The sequence below is a fragment of the Schistocerca americana genome, chromosome 2 (assembly GCF_021461395.2).
Source record: "Schistocerca americana isolate TAMUIC-IGC-003095 chromosome 2, iqSchAmer2.1, whole genome shotgun sequence".
Taxonomy (NCBI): Eukaryota; Metazoa; Arthropoda; class Insecta; order Orthoptera; family Acrididae; genus Schistocerca; species Schistocerca americana.
The window spans coordinates 250,173,609-250,189,135 of record NC_060120.1 but is presented as its reverse complement, the minus strand read 5'-3'; the positions used below and the strand labels follow the sequence as shown (position 1 = coordinate 250,189,135).

Below are 15,527 nucleotides of genomic sequence, written 5' to 3'. Positions count from 1 at the left end.
TATGGCTCCTCGTGCACAACACACGGTTCTCCATATTCGGCAGTTCTGTGTGTTCACTGCACTATGTAGTGTAAAATACGCCTTGTCCCTCCAAAAAATTTCCTGGCCACATGTCATCAACTTCAATCCGTGCTAGAAACCGAAGAGCAAATTCAAAACGTTGCTGCGAATCATGTGGCTTCAGTTGCTGCACGGTCTGGATCGTAAAGGGCACTAGCGTAAAATGAACTGCAAAACCTTCCGTACTGTTGACTATGGGATGGACAGTTCTAGAGACACCTTAAGAGCCCCAGCACTAGCCGAGACATATGCTGCACGGTCAGTTACAGTAACAGCAACCTCATCCATAACGTCCATCGGGATAGGACGCCTTCCTCTTCCAGGTGCTACACAAAACTCAACCGTGTTTTCGAATTTTATTATCATCTTCCTTAAACCATTTATTGACATCGGGCTTTTCCTTAGACCTCCCAGTCGGCGATACTCTCTCACTGTAACATTGTAATGCCCTTGTTCTAAAACGGCTCTGACCACTACGGGACTTAACATCTGAGGTCATCAATCTCCTAGAACTTAGAACTACTTAAACCTAATTAACCTAAGGACATCACACAATATCCATGCCCAAGGCAGGATTCGAACCTGTGACCGTAGCAGTCGCGTGGTTCCGGACTGAAGCGCCTAGTACGGCTCCGCCACCGCGGCCGGCTAATACCCTTGTTCACATAAAAAGGTCTGAGTAACAGCCTAGGGTCTCTCTTCTCGATAGCCGTACTGTTCAGTTTTGACTCTTCAAATAACAGCCTGGATATCATACGATCATACAGTGTACAGCGCCGGATTTGCACCTGGAGGTCAAAATTGGAACTAATTTTTTTTCCAGCGTAAATCGACTCAACATTAACGAATTAGCATATCCACAAGTTCCGCTGACTTACGGTAATTACAGTCCACGTCGGACCTCCGTCAGTATCTTCACTTTAATTATAACCACCCAGTAGTAGTAGTGGCAGCAGTAGTACGGGGTGTTGAAAATGTCTCTCCGCAGTGCCGTATGATTGTTAGCCGCGCGTGCCGTACGATTGTTCGCCTGCCTGGGTTACTTCCCTTCAAGTGGACTCTCCCAACATTCGACTGTTTCGTTTACCCCAGCCAGCGCCAGTAATATCGTTGGTGTGCGTCGTTACGTGTTGACGTGAACGTTTAAGTTTAGTCCCTTTCTTCGTTTGTTTCGTTTTCGTCACTCTTAAAATGCTAGCCATTGAAGAACGTGTGTTTTTAGTCGAACAAGTGTTCAAAGCTGGCGGTAAATACACAGTTTCAGTTCGTCAAACATTTAATTCAGTTTCCCCGGAGACAACATTCCCACATCGCGATATTGTGCCAGATTTGACTAACAAATTTCGAAGTACGGGTTCAGTGACAGATGCACCGAGAAGTGGTCGTCCTAGCGTTTTTTCTGAGGATAAACTACTCGATATTTTGCTCCTGCTGACAGCGATAACTTCGGATGTCATTCTGTCTTCCTTATTGCTTTCAGTAGTGTTCTTCTTCTTCAGTAGGACTTTCCTGTGTTGCCAGTGAGGAGCCTGATCTGATTAGCTCCTCAATTTGCACCAGCTGATTGATCATCTATGGTCGGGGCGATCGTTCTGGACTGCCCAAGTTCCCGCGGACTGTAACTGGGCCACGGGCGGGCGTGACCCCTGTGTTCTCACAGCTGGGACCAGCTGTCTGTCCAGCCAGCCACCGGCTACAGTTCCGTGGCGACCGCGGCGCCGAGAGAGACTGGAGACTGCCCGCATGCTCGGTTGCTGGGGGGCGGGGCAGCCGCGGTGCCCGGAGGGAGAGGGGTGGGGAAGGGGAACTCCGAGGCCGCGCGCCGGCTATGCCAGAGACAGTCGACAGTCGTCGTCCGCGTGCAGAAGGCGGCAGCTGCGTGTTGGACCGCCGGCAACAGCTGCGCGCGTGCCTTCTCCTCGTCTGGTCCACAGCGCGATCCAGCCGCGTTCTGGGCACGCCCATCAGTAGCGGAGGTAAGTGTCGGGAGCCTGCCACCTGCTACCCGAACATATAGCGGTGCACTCTCGGAACAGATCGTGTCTCCAGGTGTTTGCCTTTCTGACCATCAGTTCACTGATGTTCTCTGCGACCTAATTAGGTGTACTGTTACGTATTCTGGCAGACGTGTGGCTGGATTGAGGAGTTTTTGGCAAACAGAACGCAGCATGTTGTTTTCAATGGAGAGACGTCTACAGACGTTAAGGTAACCTCTGGCGTGCCACAGGGGAGTGTTATGGTAAGGCGGGTACCAGGTTGAGATTCATTGGGAGGGTCCTTAGAAAATGTAGTCCATCAACAGAGGAGGTGGCTTACAAAACACTCGTTCGACCTATACTTGAATATTGCTCATCAGTGTGGGATCCGTACCAGGGTTGACGGAGGAGATAGAGAAGATCCAAAGAAGAGCGGGGCGTTTCGTCATAGGGTTATTTGGTAAGCGTGATAGCGTTACGGAGATGTTTAGCAAACTCAAGTGGCAGACTCTGCAAGAGAGGCGCTCTGCATGGCGGTGTAGCTTGCTGTCCAGGTTTCGAGAGGGTGCGTTTCTGGATGAGGTATCGAATATATTGCTTCCCCCTACTTATACCTCCCGAGGAGATCACGAAAGTAAAATTAGAGAGAATCGAGCGCGCATGGAGGCTTTCCGACAGTCGTTCTTCCCGCGAACCATACGCGACTGGAACACGAAAGGGAGGTAATGACAGTGGCACGTAAAGTGCCCTCCTCCACACACCGTTGGATGGCTTGCGGAGTATAAATGTAGATGCAGATGTAGAGTTTCACTACATACGTACGTTGTCAAACGCGTCAGTACTGTAGTAGCAGTTCTTTAGTTGGGACCTTTAATTTGCTGTCGAATGTGTTAGAACCCAATTGTCTCCAGAAATCACATTGTAGCACAACCAGCTGTTACGATAGGCCTTTTTTAGTGCTACGAGGGTTGGAACTTTAATAGTGACAACTATTTATTTACAGCTCGTACAAGATAGATAGGCGTTTCAAAGTTTTACTGACCTTCAAAGTAGTCACCAGCGTTGTATACAATCCGTTTCCAGCGATGTGGAAGTCGTAGGATACTCTTAACAGTGCCAGTTGTGTTGACAGTTCGAGCGGCGCGGTCTGTTGCCCGACGAATTTGTAGCAGTTCTGAAGCGAATGCCGTGAAGTGTTTCCTTCGGTTTAGAAATCGAGTTGAACTCACGAGGGCTTAAGCCTGGGGAGTGCGTAGTTGGTATAGCACTTAGCAGCCCCATCAGTCAAACAAATCAGTAACGGCTTGTACAGTCCGTGCTTGAGCATTGTCCTGCAAAATGATGGTCAGGTCCTGAGAAAGTGTCATCACTTCTGTTTCTAAGCTGGTCGTAGGATGTGTTCCAAAAATGAACAGCATAGATACAGAAGCCCGTTTTGTGATGCTTGTGGTGTGTACATCTCTGTCCGCCAAATTTTAACAGACTGCATTTTATACCGTGATTCAAGGGCAGAAGCACAAGTTGATGGGGATCTGCCCTGTGTTTTATCTAATGATGAGACGTGTGTGTCTAAGGTTTTAAAGTTTTGTGATGTGTCTGGACTCACCTAAACGTTTAGGCTGGAGGTTGTAGTGTATTGCAAAGTGGCTGGCTGCTCCCTTTTTTCCTTGCGGTCAGCCAGCCACTTCCATCTGCTGTATTATTTTAGCTCCAGCTACCACTTCCTTCCTGTGTTGTCCATGTTTTACTGCTGACGGCATGCTTCGCCCACGCTTCGGTGCGGGTAGGCACATACTTTTCCAAGCTTGTTACCCGTGTTTTATGTTCTGTTTTATCTTACTGTTCTGAGTATTTTCTTGACACCCTTCTCAATCTGTTACTGAGCGGGCGCTGAAGACCTTGCCGTCGTGTGCCCATACAACCCGCTCGATCATCATCATCATCAGCATCATCATTTTGCAGAACAATGCTCAAGCACGTACAGTGCAAGCTGTTACTGATTTGTTTGACTGGTGGGGCTGCTAAGTACTGTACCACCTACTGCTCTTCCCTGATTGAAGACCTCGTGAGTTCAACTCGATTTCTAAACCGAAGGAAACACTTCAGGGCATTAGCTTCAGAACTGCTACAAATTCGTCGGGCAATTGACCAAGCCAGTCGAACTGTCAGCACAACTGCCATTGCTAAGAGTATCCTACGACTTCTACATCGCTGACAACGGGTTATACACAATGCTGGGGGACTACTTTGAAGGTCAGTTAAACTTTGAAACACGCATCTATTTTGTGCGATCTGTAAATAAATAGTTGTCACTATTAAAGTTCCAACCCTCGTAGCACTAAATAAGGCCTATCGTAACAGCTGGTTGTGCTACAATGTGATTTCTGGAGATAATTGGGTTCTAACACATTCGACAGCAAATTAAAGGTCCCAACTAAAGAACTGCTACTACAGTACTGACGCGTTTGACAACGTACGTATGTAGTGAAACTCTACAACTGCATCTACATTTATACTCCGCAAGCCACCCAACGGTGTGTGGCGGAGGGCACCTTACGTGCCACTGTCATTACCTCCCTTTCGTGTTCCAGTCGCGTATGGTTCGCGGGAAGAACGACTGTCGGAAAGCCTCCGTGCGCGCTCGAATCTCTCTAATTTTACTTTCGTGATCTCCTCGGGAGGTATACGTAGGGGGAAGCAATATATTCGATACCTCATCCAGAAACGCACCCTCTCGAAACCCGGACAGCAAGCTACACCGCCATGCAGAGCGCCTCTCTCGCAGAGTCTGCCACTTGAGTTTGCTAAACATCTCCGTAACGCTATCACGCTTACCAGATAATCCTGTGACGAAACGCGCCGCCAACCCTCCATCAGGCGCAGGTAGTTTTTCATCCACAGCATTTACGCGGGAACATAGATCATGTTCAAGAAACTTTAATTAACGCTAAAGACGAAAACTGTAGTTCCAAAGTCGTCAATAATAATAACGCAGCCAACTTCTGAGTACTTGTAAATCATTATAACACATAGCTACCCGAAACGCGATGTAGGCGATGTGTTCTAATGCTTTAAAGTATTCAGAATTGTCTAACACTTTTGCCATTTGACTGTTGTTTTATTTCCTTTTGGACACTATCGCAGCTTCGGCTCTATAGCGATATACAAAGGACTTATTTTCACCCTACGGTAATAAGTTATACTGGATGCATTAGTAAATGTCAAGAATATATGTGCCATCTGATTATATAACAGCATCACAAACACCAGTTTTGTAGTATGCCAGACTAGCACAGCAGTCCAGCTCACGGCTTAACATCTGGCACCAGCTACAGTCATGTTTAACCTCTAACACGTACGTAATCATCCCGTCAAGTACAATTATAAAATACTTACAACGTGTCATGGTAGAGACGTCTGACAATGCTGTGTTCTGACGCTTCACGAGTATTTGCAAGTTGTGTGCACCTCACTGTCTTATTACTGACGACACAGGATCTCCAGAACGATGTTTGGATTTTATACATCAGATTCTCATCTTTACTTATGGTTTTTGACATTATATAGCTTGTGGTCGACGATGATCTAGTTATCTATTCAGATATCGCGCTTGAGAACTTCCTGCAACTGAAGATGATTTGTGATGCTCGAAAGTGCTACAAAAATAAAGGTTCCTCCTACAACCCTGATGTGTGACTTTCCGTAAGTGTCTACAAGCTATGCGATTCCACCTACTGAAAACACCGAATCAAAGATTTTGTTTTACACTTCTTATATGTTTTATCAATCATGTTAGGTCTGACTTAAAATTCCTTCCATCTGAACTGGTATGCGTGTTGTCAAGGGCGTTGTGGCTTCAGGACGGTTTCTTACATATGGGTCCGCAAATGTTTGCTCTAACGAAGATAAGATCTAACAGTTTTCATACTGAATTATAGTATGATTGAAACCGACGATGAATTACATTTTGATAGTGTTCGAAGTTTCAACATTCATCGGTCCCTAGAACAAGTGTAGGAACAGAATACTTGTTTGGAGGCATCAGAAAACGTGAAGCGTAATGGCTCTTAATATCCACAGAAACATGGAGAGTTCAGTAAAACAATTTCACTATTGTAGTTGTTGCGATATTGTTTATCTGCTGTATCCCAATATATGTCCAATCTATAACAACTAGCTACAAAAGTTTGGCAGTGCGAAATTTCTGAAATTACGACTTGATAATTAATCCTATTGGGAGTGGCATAACACCGAACTGCTGAAGTGCCTTAGCCAGTTATTATTTGGAACACGGATGTTGTCAAATATATGTGGTATAAAAATAAGAAAGCTAGCATACTTTGCTTTCTTAAATTCCGTAATATCAAGCGGTATCTTTTTTGGGGTAACTTATCAAGGCCATTCTAAAGTTTTCCGGGTCCAAAAGGATGTAATGAACATTATTTTTCGTGTAAACAGTAGAACGTCCTGCAGGGACCTGTTCGAGTGTTGGGTAACGAACTAGTGCTTCTAAATTTTTTTACGTAATGAAATTTTTCATAAATAATACTTCTAATTTTCAAACCAATATATATATATATTCGTGGAATCAATACTACAAGTAAGGATAATCGTCAAAAAGGTTTAAAGTCGCTTACTTTGATACGCAAAGGTATCCATTAGTCAGGATCACACTTTTTCAACAACTTGACAGCCCGCACAATTTGAAAGCACCCATAAATGATTTAGCTACTAATAGAGTCCATTTAAAGAGAAGTCGGAAGGATCTATTAGTAACCAACTCCTTCTGCTCCACCGACGAATTTCTAAATAGACCCAGCTCATGTATGTACCATTAACAATATCAAATAACGGGAGTGTTCTGTAAAATCTGATATTGTACATCTTCTGTGCAGTAATGTGTTCACCGTAAACAAATGTTTTTACCTGATTATCTGTTGCATAATGTGTGGTTACAATAGCCTAGGAATTATATCTACATCTACATGTAAACTCTGCAAATCACATTTCAGTGCCTGGCAGAGGGTTCATCTAACCACCTTCATAATAATTCTCTATTATTCCAATCTCGTACAGCGCGCGGAAAAAAACTAACACATGTGTCTTTCCATGCGAGCTCTGATTGCCATTATTATATTATGATGATATTTCTACCTATGTAGATCAGCGTCAGCAAAATATTTTCTCATTCGGGGGAGAATGTTTCCGCTCGCACACTCGTAGACCGATCTAATCACTCATGCAGGAGTATCGTACTGACGTACGATCGTATGACCGCCTCCCAAAGCTGGAAGAGTTGAAAAAAATAAGTCACGTAGTCCAGATGTAATCCCGATTACGTTTTAAAGAGAGTACTATTCGATAATTGCATCATACTTAGCTTGTATTCTCGCCCTATGGAGAGTCCCAAGCGACTGGAAAAAAGCGCAAGTGACTCCCTTCCATCAGTAGCGTAAAATAACAGCTCCGTAAAATTGCGGACCAGTATTCTTGGCATCAGTTTGCTGCAGAATTCTTGAGTATATTCTGTGTTCGAATGTAAAAAGCTGAGCTTCTGTCAACAAATCAGCACGGATAAAGATCATCGCTTAGAGAAACTCAGCGTCCCCTTTACTCGCATGATATCCTGTGAACCATGGTGTCCCCAGGAAGGAGCCCTAACCCTCACACTTGAGGAACCCTAGCTATTGCACAACACATAAAAGAAAAGCTTGCCGCCGGAGAGGTGGCCAGCGTACACAGCTTCAAGTTGACCTTCTGTGGCGAACCACGCTGTTCGGTAAGTTCATGAATACATCGAAATAGCCATTCAGGTTAAACAAACTCTGTTCATCCTCTGAAGGGAAAGAGGCAGATCCCACATTCCTGTACTTTATGAAAGCTTTTGAAACAGTCAGATAAGGCCGCTATCATGTTTTTCACTTTATTCGTAAGTGTCAGTCTTTATCGCTCATTACTACACGATTCTCAATTACCTATTTCGTCTTACTGCCATCATCAGACCATTAAGCAATAACTGCGGTTGCTGTTTCCCATGTATGTAGGTCTCAATCTCCTTCAGTAGGTTAAATAACTATCCTTTCCAAATGTATATCGAAAGCGCTTTTACTCTGCTTATACGTGTGCTTTCAGAGGTCAGTCTTAAAATTCCTCCTTCCTTGCAGTTGACCTTGTAGACCCGGATTCCAGATATTTGTTGCTGTTGTTGCCAGCATTGTGGCGCAACCTAGAGCCAATTGCATCTTTTGTCCGAAATCCAATTTTAACATTAGTTTTTTTTTTTTTTAAAGCTAGCGCAACTCTTTTGGAAAGAGCAATATTGTATGGAATGTCAACACCGTATGTTAAGGTATTGAATCTATGATGTTGGTCACTCTTGTACTTCAACACAAACGCTCTCTGACGGCCGGAGTGGCCGTGCGGTTCTAGGCGCTACAGTCTGGAGCCGAGCGCCCGCTACAGTCGCAGGTTCGAATCCTGCCTCGGGCATGGATGTGTGTGATGTCCTTAGGTTATTTAGGTTTAATTAGTTCTAAGTTCTAGGCGACTGATGACCTCAGAAGTTAAATTGCATATTGCTCAGAGCCATTTGAACAAGCGCTCTCTACCTAATGTTCTTATAAGTATAGGACGCCCTCCGGCCGTCGCTAGCACTTACTCAAGTACCAGCGTCTGCAAACTCAGGATACTCCTAGTGGTATGTTCTGGCTTTCAACCATGCTACCCTTGTTGTGTATTCTTAGATTTTTGTTGAATACTCAGCCTTCAGACAAGTGACTCTGTTATTGCTATAATAATGTTTTTTTTCTGTTTCGTAACAGATCTGATGATGGCAGTGAGTGTGAGTCGTGCTGTAATGTGCAGTCAAGATAAACATTTTATGAGTAGCATTTGATACACTACCACACTGCCAGACTACAAACGAAAGTCCGAGCACAAGGAATAGGTTCTCAGATACATCAATCTGACTGAACAGATCCGAGATTGCCAATAAACACTTTCTTCAGGAGTGAAGCAATTACGTCGCTTAAGGGAATGGCGTGCGTCACAAAACCTTGGATCGAGGCACGGGTGTACTCCAGAGGCTACTCGCAGATGACAGAACTCCAGCACACACCTTGTGTGTTACTTTCCGAGAATTGGCGAAGTACATAAAGGCACCTTGCGAGAGCTGGGTCAATCAATGCTCTACCGTCACGGACCAGGAAACCATTGTTCGATCGAGGTGCAGGGCGTCCACATCTACATCCACACTCACAAGGCACTATGCAGTGCGTAGTTGAGGGCACTTACTACTAATATCAAAGCTTTTCCAGCCTATTCCATTCACTTATAGACCCAAAGAAAAATAACTTTCTGCATGTCCCGTAAAACCCCATAATCTCTCTTATTCTCAAAGTTCCTACGAGAGATATACAATGAAAGGAGCAGAATTTCCCCACAGTCTTCTTGAAATGTTGGTTTAAAACATGTCGAACAAGGTATCGTGAGAACAAGATTGCTTTTCTTCCAAACATTCACATTTAATTTCATCAAAATTTTTGTTGGCGTGCTGTTGCGCCCTAATACAAATTTCTTCCTTGTTGTTGCGGCCCAGGTCAAAAGACTGGATTGATGCAGCTCTCCACACTAATTTCGCTCAAGAGAGCGTCCGGAGCGATTTAAAGTGAACCGACAACCTAACACTCGTTACAAGGAAAGCAGATGCCGTGGACTGTGCATGTAATACACCCTCAACGACGCAGCTTATAAAACACTCGTTTGAACGCTTCTTAAGTATTGCTCTCCAATTGGTGGCCTTCTACCCGCTGGAATGAATAGAAAAGCCAGAGAAGATACAAAAAAGTGTAGCACGTATATCCACGAGTTCGTTCAATAATTCAGGTGCCTAACGGAGATGTTAATCGCATTCCAGTAGCTGACGTTATAAGAGAGGGTTTCTGTAAAATGGGGAGATTTAGGCTACTGATACAATTCTAGAACCATACTTCAGTCAGGTAACATATGTTTCTCCCACTTACAATTCACAAAACGCTCTCACGGGAAAAACAGAGAAATTCTAGCTCGTGGGGAAGCTTACCGACAGACTTTCTTCAAGCGGACCGTTTGCGAATGGAATAGGTAAGGGTGTCGGAGCGGGAAATGATTGCGGTATCATAAATAGACTCCGCTTCACACTTTATGGCGAGTTGAAGAATTTATGAGTAAATATTGACTTGAACAATCGAGTGAGCTGATGCAAGGGTTAAGACTCTTGGGTCCACAAAGCGCATGATCGGGAATCTAATCTCCATCCAGATATTTTGTTTTAGGGTTCCCACAAGTTCAGTAATCGATTAAAGTGAATGCTTTAATACTTCATTTCAAAAACGTACCGCTAGTTTTATTTGCCATCCTTGTCACATCTGACCTTGTACTCCGTCGCCTATGACCTCATTGTTATTGCTTCCCTCTCTGAAAAAGTTCTCCCAGTTTTTTCTGAAGCAAGAGCCTGAGCTGTCGTGCACGGCCTCTGTGAGGAAAGTTCTGGTGACGCAGACGAGCGCTGGTTGACACTTACGGCGCCTGCGTTAACACTCGCTAACAGCCTGGCGACCGGGCAACCGCCAAGCGCCCACTCGCCACTGGCTTGGCGGCAGAGTCCTCGCGCCTACGCCTCGTCGCTCAGGCAAGGCCGAGGAAGGCCGGAACATGACGCGGCCTTCCGCACTGGATACCGCCGAGATTACTCACACTACGGCAATTTTCTCCGTCAGGCAGTCAAGGTTAAGCGACTGCGATCTGTTTGGGGCAACGAACGGGCTAGTAGAGGCGGCATACTGCAGGGATCCTCGGTAACAGAAGCAAACATAGTGGCCCTGCTACGCACTACAAGACGGTGTAGGGGACAGTACTTTAGGGATTTGTCAGTTAGGTGCCCGCTCTTTCCTTCGTCCAGCCATCTTTCTTCTACTCTTTCTCCCTTCCAATTTTTCTCTTCTCTCTTTCTTTCCTTCTTCCTCGTTCCCTCCATTCCTTCATTTTCACCATTCTTCTATTTACTTCCTCCCTACTGTGTTTCTACTCTTTACATCCTTACATTCTTTATATTCTCATTCTTCCACCTTTCCAACTCTTTCTCTTCTTCCATTGTCCCCATTCTTTCCTTACTCCCCATTACTTCCAGTCTTCCATTAGTCTCAATTTTTCCAGTGTTAAAAACCATTCAACAGCCAAGATCGCATCAAATACTTCTTCATTCAAGACAATAAGTTTCGACAGACTTTTCTGTCATCTTCAGGTCTAAAAAATCTTTTGTTGTAAAACAAGTTCATTTTACGCTGAACCTCACGCACAAGATGTAAGTGGATAAAAATCAGCACGTTATAAAAGATTTGTCATCGCTAAAATATTTTAAAACATAAAGCACCTATTGCAAAAGGCCATGTCCATATACATATTGCTCCCATCTGCTTCTTACATTGATTGTGTACGGTGTTTGTATGATGTACCATATGGGAGCAATAAGTATACAGACATCGCTTTTTGCACAAGGTGCTTTATATTTTTAAATATTTTAGACGTGACAAACCTTTTATAATGTGCTGATCTTTGTCCACTTGACATCTTGTGCGTGAGGTTTAGCATAAAATGAACATGTTTTACAACAAAAGATTTTGTAGACTTCAAAATGACAGCGAAGCCTGTCGAAACTGTTTGTCTTAAATAAAGAAGATTTCATGCGATCTTGGCTGTTGAACGGTTTTTAACAATTAAAACAGCTCCCATTTCAGTATTCTCAAAATGAGAAAATTCAATATTTTACACTCTCCCCTTTCCTTCATCCACCCTATTCTTTCATTCTCTCCATTGTTCCATTCTCACTGTTCTTGAGTTTCCCGTATTGTTACCATCATCGCCATTCTTTCGACTGGTGCCATTCTTTCGACTGCCACTATTATTACCATTGTAGTCGTTGTTTCCATTGTCGTCACTTTTTCCATTCGTCCGTTTTTCTCCATTCTTCATTTCTACACATTCTTTCCCCCCTTCTCATTCTTTATTTCTGCCTTCATCACTTTCTCTCTATCTTACTTTGTCACTATACAGGGTTATTACAAATGATTGAAGCGATTTCACAGTTCTACAATAACTTTATTATTTGAGATATTTTCACAATGCTTTGCACACATATACAAAAACTCAAAAAGTTTTTCTAGGCATTCACAAATGTTCGATATGTGCCCCTTTAGTGATTCGGCAGACATCAAGCCGATAATCAAGTTCCTCCCACACTCGGCGCTGCATATCCCCATCAATGAGTTCGAAAGCATCGTTGATGCGAGCTCGCAGTTCTGGCACATTGTGTCTATTCACTTCATCATTAGGAAAAAAAATGTTGCTTCATCACTGAAAACAAGTTTCGCACTGAACGCATCCTCTTCCATGAGCTGTTGCAACCGCGGCGAAAATTCAAAGCGTTTGACTTTGTCATCGGGTGTCTGGGCTTGCAGCAATTGTAAACGGTAAGGCTTCTGCATCAGCCTTTTCCGTAAGATTTTCCAAACCGTCGGCTGTGGTTCGTTTATCTCCCTGCTCGCTTTATTCGTCGACTTCCGCGGGCTACGCGTGAAACTTGCCCGCACGCGTTCAACCGTTTCTTCGCTCACTGCAGGCCGACCCGTTGATTTCCCCTTACAGAGGCATCCAGAAGCTTTAAACTGCACATACCATCGCCGAATGGAGTTAGCAGTTGGTAGATCTTTGTTGAACTTCGTCCTGAAGTGTCGTTGCACTGTTATGACTGACTGATGTGAGTGCATTTCAAGCACGACATACGCTTTCTCGGCTGCTGTCGCCATTTTGTCTCACTGCGCTCTCGAGCGCTCTGGCAGCAGAAACCTGAAGTGCGGCTTCAGCCGAACAAAACTTCATGAGTTTTTCTACGTATCTGTAGTGTGTCGTGACCATATGTCAATGAATGGAGCTACAGTGAATTTATGAAATCGCTTCAATCATTTGTAATAGCCCTGTATTATTTCTTATTTCATTACCATCCTACTTTTGTACGTCTCACTCTCTGCGCATCATTGTAGATTATTTTCTTCTCCTCTGCTGTTTTTCTTCTTCATGGCTGCTTTCCTTCTCTATAGCTGCTTTTCGTCGTAGCTGCTGTTCTACTGCTGCTTCTTCTTCGTAGAAGCTTTTCTTCTTTCCTTACCTTCATCTTTCCACACTTTCTTTTTTGTTCATTTTTCCCGTTATTCTTTCTCCCCCGTTTTTCTTTTACCTCATTCTCCTTTTAGCTCCATTCTCCTTTTTCCCTCCATTCTGCTATCTTCCCGTTTTATTTGCTAATGGTGTTTAGACAAGTATATTGTCATAACATCGTCGTATAATCTATATTTTCTCAGATTTTGTTGTTATTGCCATTGTGAGTGATGTACCTGGAGGGAAGGAGTTTGTTTCCTACATCTTCTTGTGACGCACACACTCGGAATTTTGACAGTTAGCCTCTCTTGCGGTGACTCACACTGGAGTTTGTTCAGCACCCTCCGTCATGTTCTCTTCTTCCGTCTTGTGATATTTCTCAGCACGAAAAATAACAATGCCCAGTTTTTGTAGCTGGACTCTCTTATTGCTCATATGGGCAGTTCCATTACGAGCAAGATAACGAATACTTTTGTTCGATATGTTGTCAGTAAACCACTTCTGCTACAGTGGGAATGCCTGAGTACCCGCTGCTGGTTCTGAATATTTTATTGTGTTAGACCTTTGCTTACAGACGCAACAGAGTCTGCGCACAGGTACACGGAATATGGCTTCATAAGCAACCGGGAATCATATTTTAGAAACAGTATCTCAGGGAGGCCTGTACACGAAAATATGGCATTCGGTTATTTATGGAATAAGAGCCAACGTACTAACATGTAATTACGTTGTGTGGTTAGGCAAAGATCCAATTCAACAGTGCGTATACGCCTGAAAATAGAGTAACAGTTCGAAACCGATTGTGATGTACACCATTTCAGTTGCGGCAGAGGTGGTTTATTTACAGTACATCCCAAGTGATAAGCTGATGCCGCAGCACCCAGCTAATACAGGGTGTTTCAAAAATGAGCGGTATATTTGAAACGGCAATAAAAACTAAACGAGCAGCGATAGAAATACACCGTTTGTTGCAATATGCTTGGGACAACAGTACATTTTCAGGCGGACAAACTTTCGAAATTACAGTAGTTACAATTTTCAACAACAGATGGCGCTGCAAGTGATGTGAAAGATATAGAAGACAACGCAGTCTGTGGGTGCGCCATTCTGTACGTCGTCTTTCTGCTGTAAGCGTGTGCTGTTCACAACGTGCAAGTGTGCTGTAGACAACATGGTTTATTCCTTGGAACAGAGGATTTTTCTGGTGTTGGAATTCCACCGCCTAGAACACAGTGTTGTTGCAACAAGACGAAGTTTTCAACGGAGGTTTAATGTAACCAAAGGACCGAAAAGCGATACAATAAAGGATCTGTTTGAAAAATTTCAACGGACTGGGAACGTGACGGATGAACGTGCTGGAAAGGTAGGGCGACCGCGTACGGCAACCACAGAGGGCAACGCGCAGCTAGTGCAGCAGGTGATCCAACAGCGGCCTCGGGTTTCCGTTCGCCATGTTGCAGCTGCGGTCCAAATGACGCCAACGTCCACGTATCGTCTCATGCGCCAGAGTTTACACCTCTATCCATACAAAATTCAAACGCGGCAACCCCTCAGCGCCGCTACCATTGCTGCACGAGAGACATTCGCTAACGATATAGTGCACAGGATTGATGACGGCGATATGCATGTGGGCAGCATTTGGTTTACTGACGAAGCTTATTTTTACCTGGACGGCTTCGTCAATAAACAGAACTGGCGCATATGGGGAACCGAAAAGCCCCATGTTGCAGTCCCATCGTCCCTGCATCCTCAAAAAGCACTGGTCTGGGCCGCCATTTCTTCCAAAGGAATCATTGGCCCATTTTTCAGATCCGAAACGATTACTGCATCACGCTATCTGGACATTCTTCGTGAATTTGTGGCGGTACAAACTGCCTCAGACGACACTGCGAACACCTCGTGGTTTATGCAAGATGGTGCCCGGCCACATCGCACGGCCGACGTCTTTAATTTCCTGAATGAATATTTCGATGATCTTGTGATTGCTTTGGGCTATCCGAAACATACAGGAGGCGGCGTGGATTGGCCTCCCTATTCGCCAGACATGAACCCCTGTGACTTCTTTCTGTGGGGACACTTGAAAGACCAGGTGTACCGCCAGAATCCAGAAACAATTGAACAGCTGAAGCAGTACATCTCATCTGCATGTGAAGCCATTCCGCCAGACACGTTGCCAAAGGTTTCGGGTAATTTCATTCAGAGACTACGCCATATTATTGCTACGCATGGTGGATATGTGTAAAATATCGTACTTTAGAGTTTCCCAGACCGCAGCGCCATCTGTTGTTGAAAATTGTAACT

General features: G+C 44.3%; 1 protein-coding gene across 1 annotated transcript in view; it reads left to right on the top strand.

Annotated features, from left to right (window-relative positions):
- Positions 1 to 1,914: 1,914 nt before the first annotated feature.
- Positions 1,915 to 15,527, top strand: part of LOC124593685 (galactoside alpha-(1,2)-fucosyltransferase 2-like) — a 312,210-nt gene continuing 298,597 nt past the window's right edge. The window contains exon 1 of the mRNA XM_047131986.1: positions 1,915 to 2,036. The gene's annotated coding sequence lies outside the window, so the exon portion shown is untranslated. The remainder of the gene's footprint in view (positions 2,037 to 15,527) is intronic.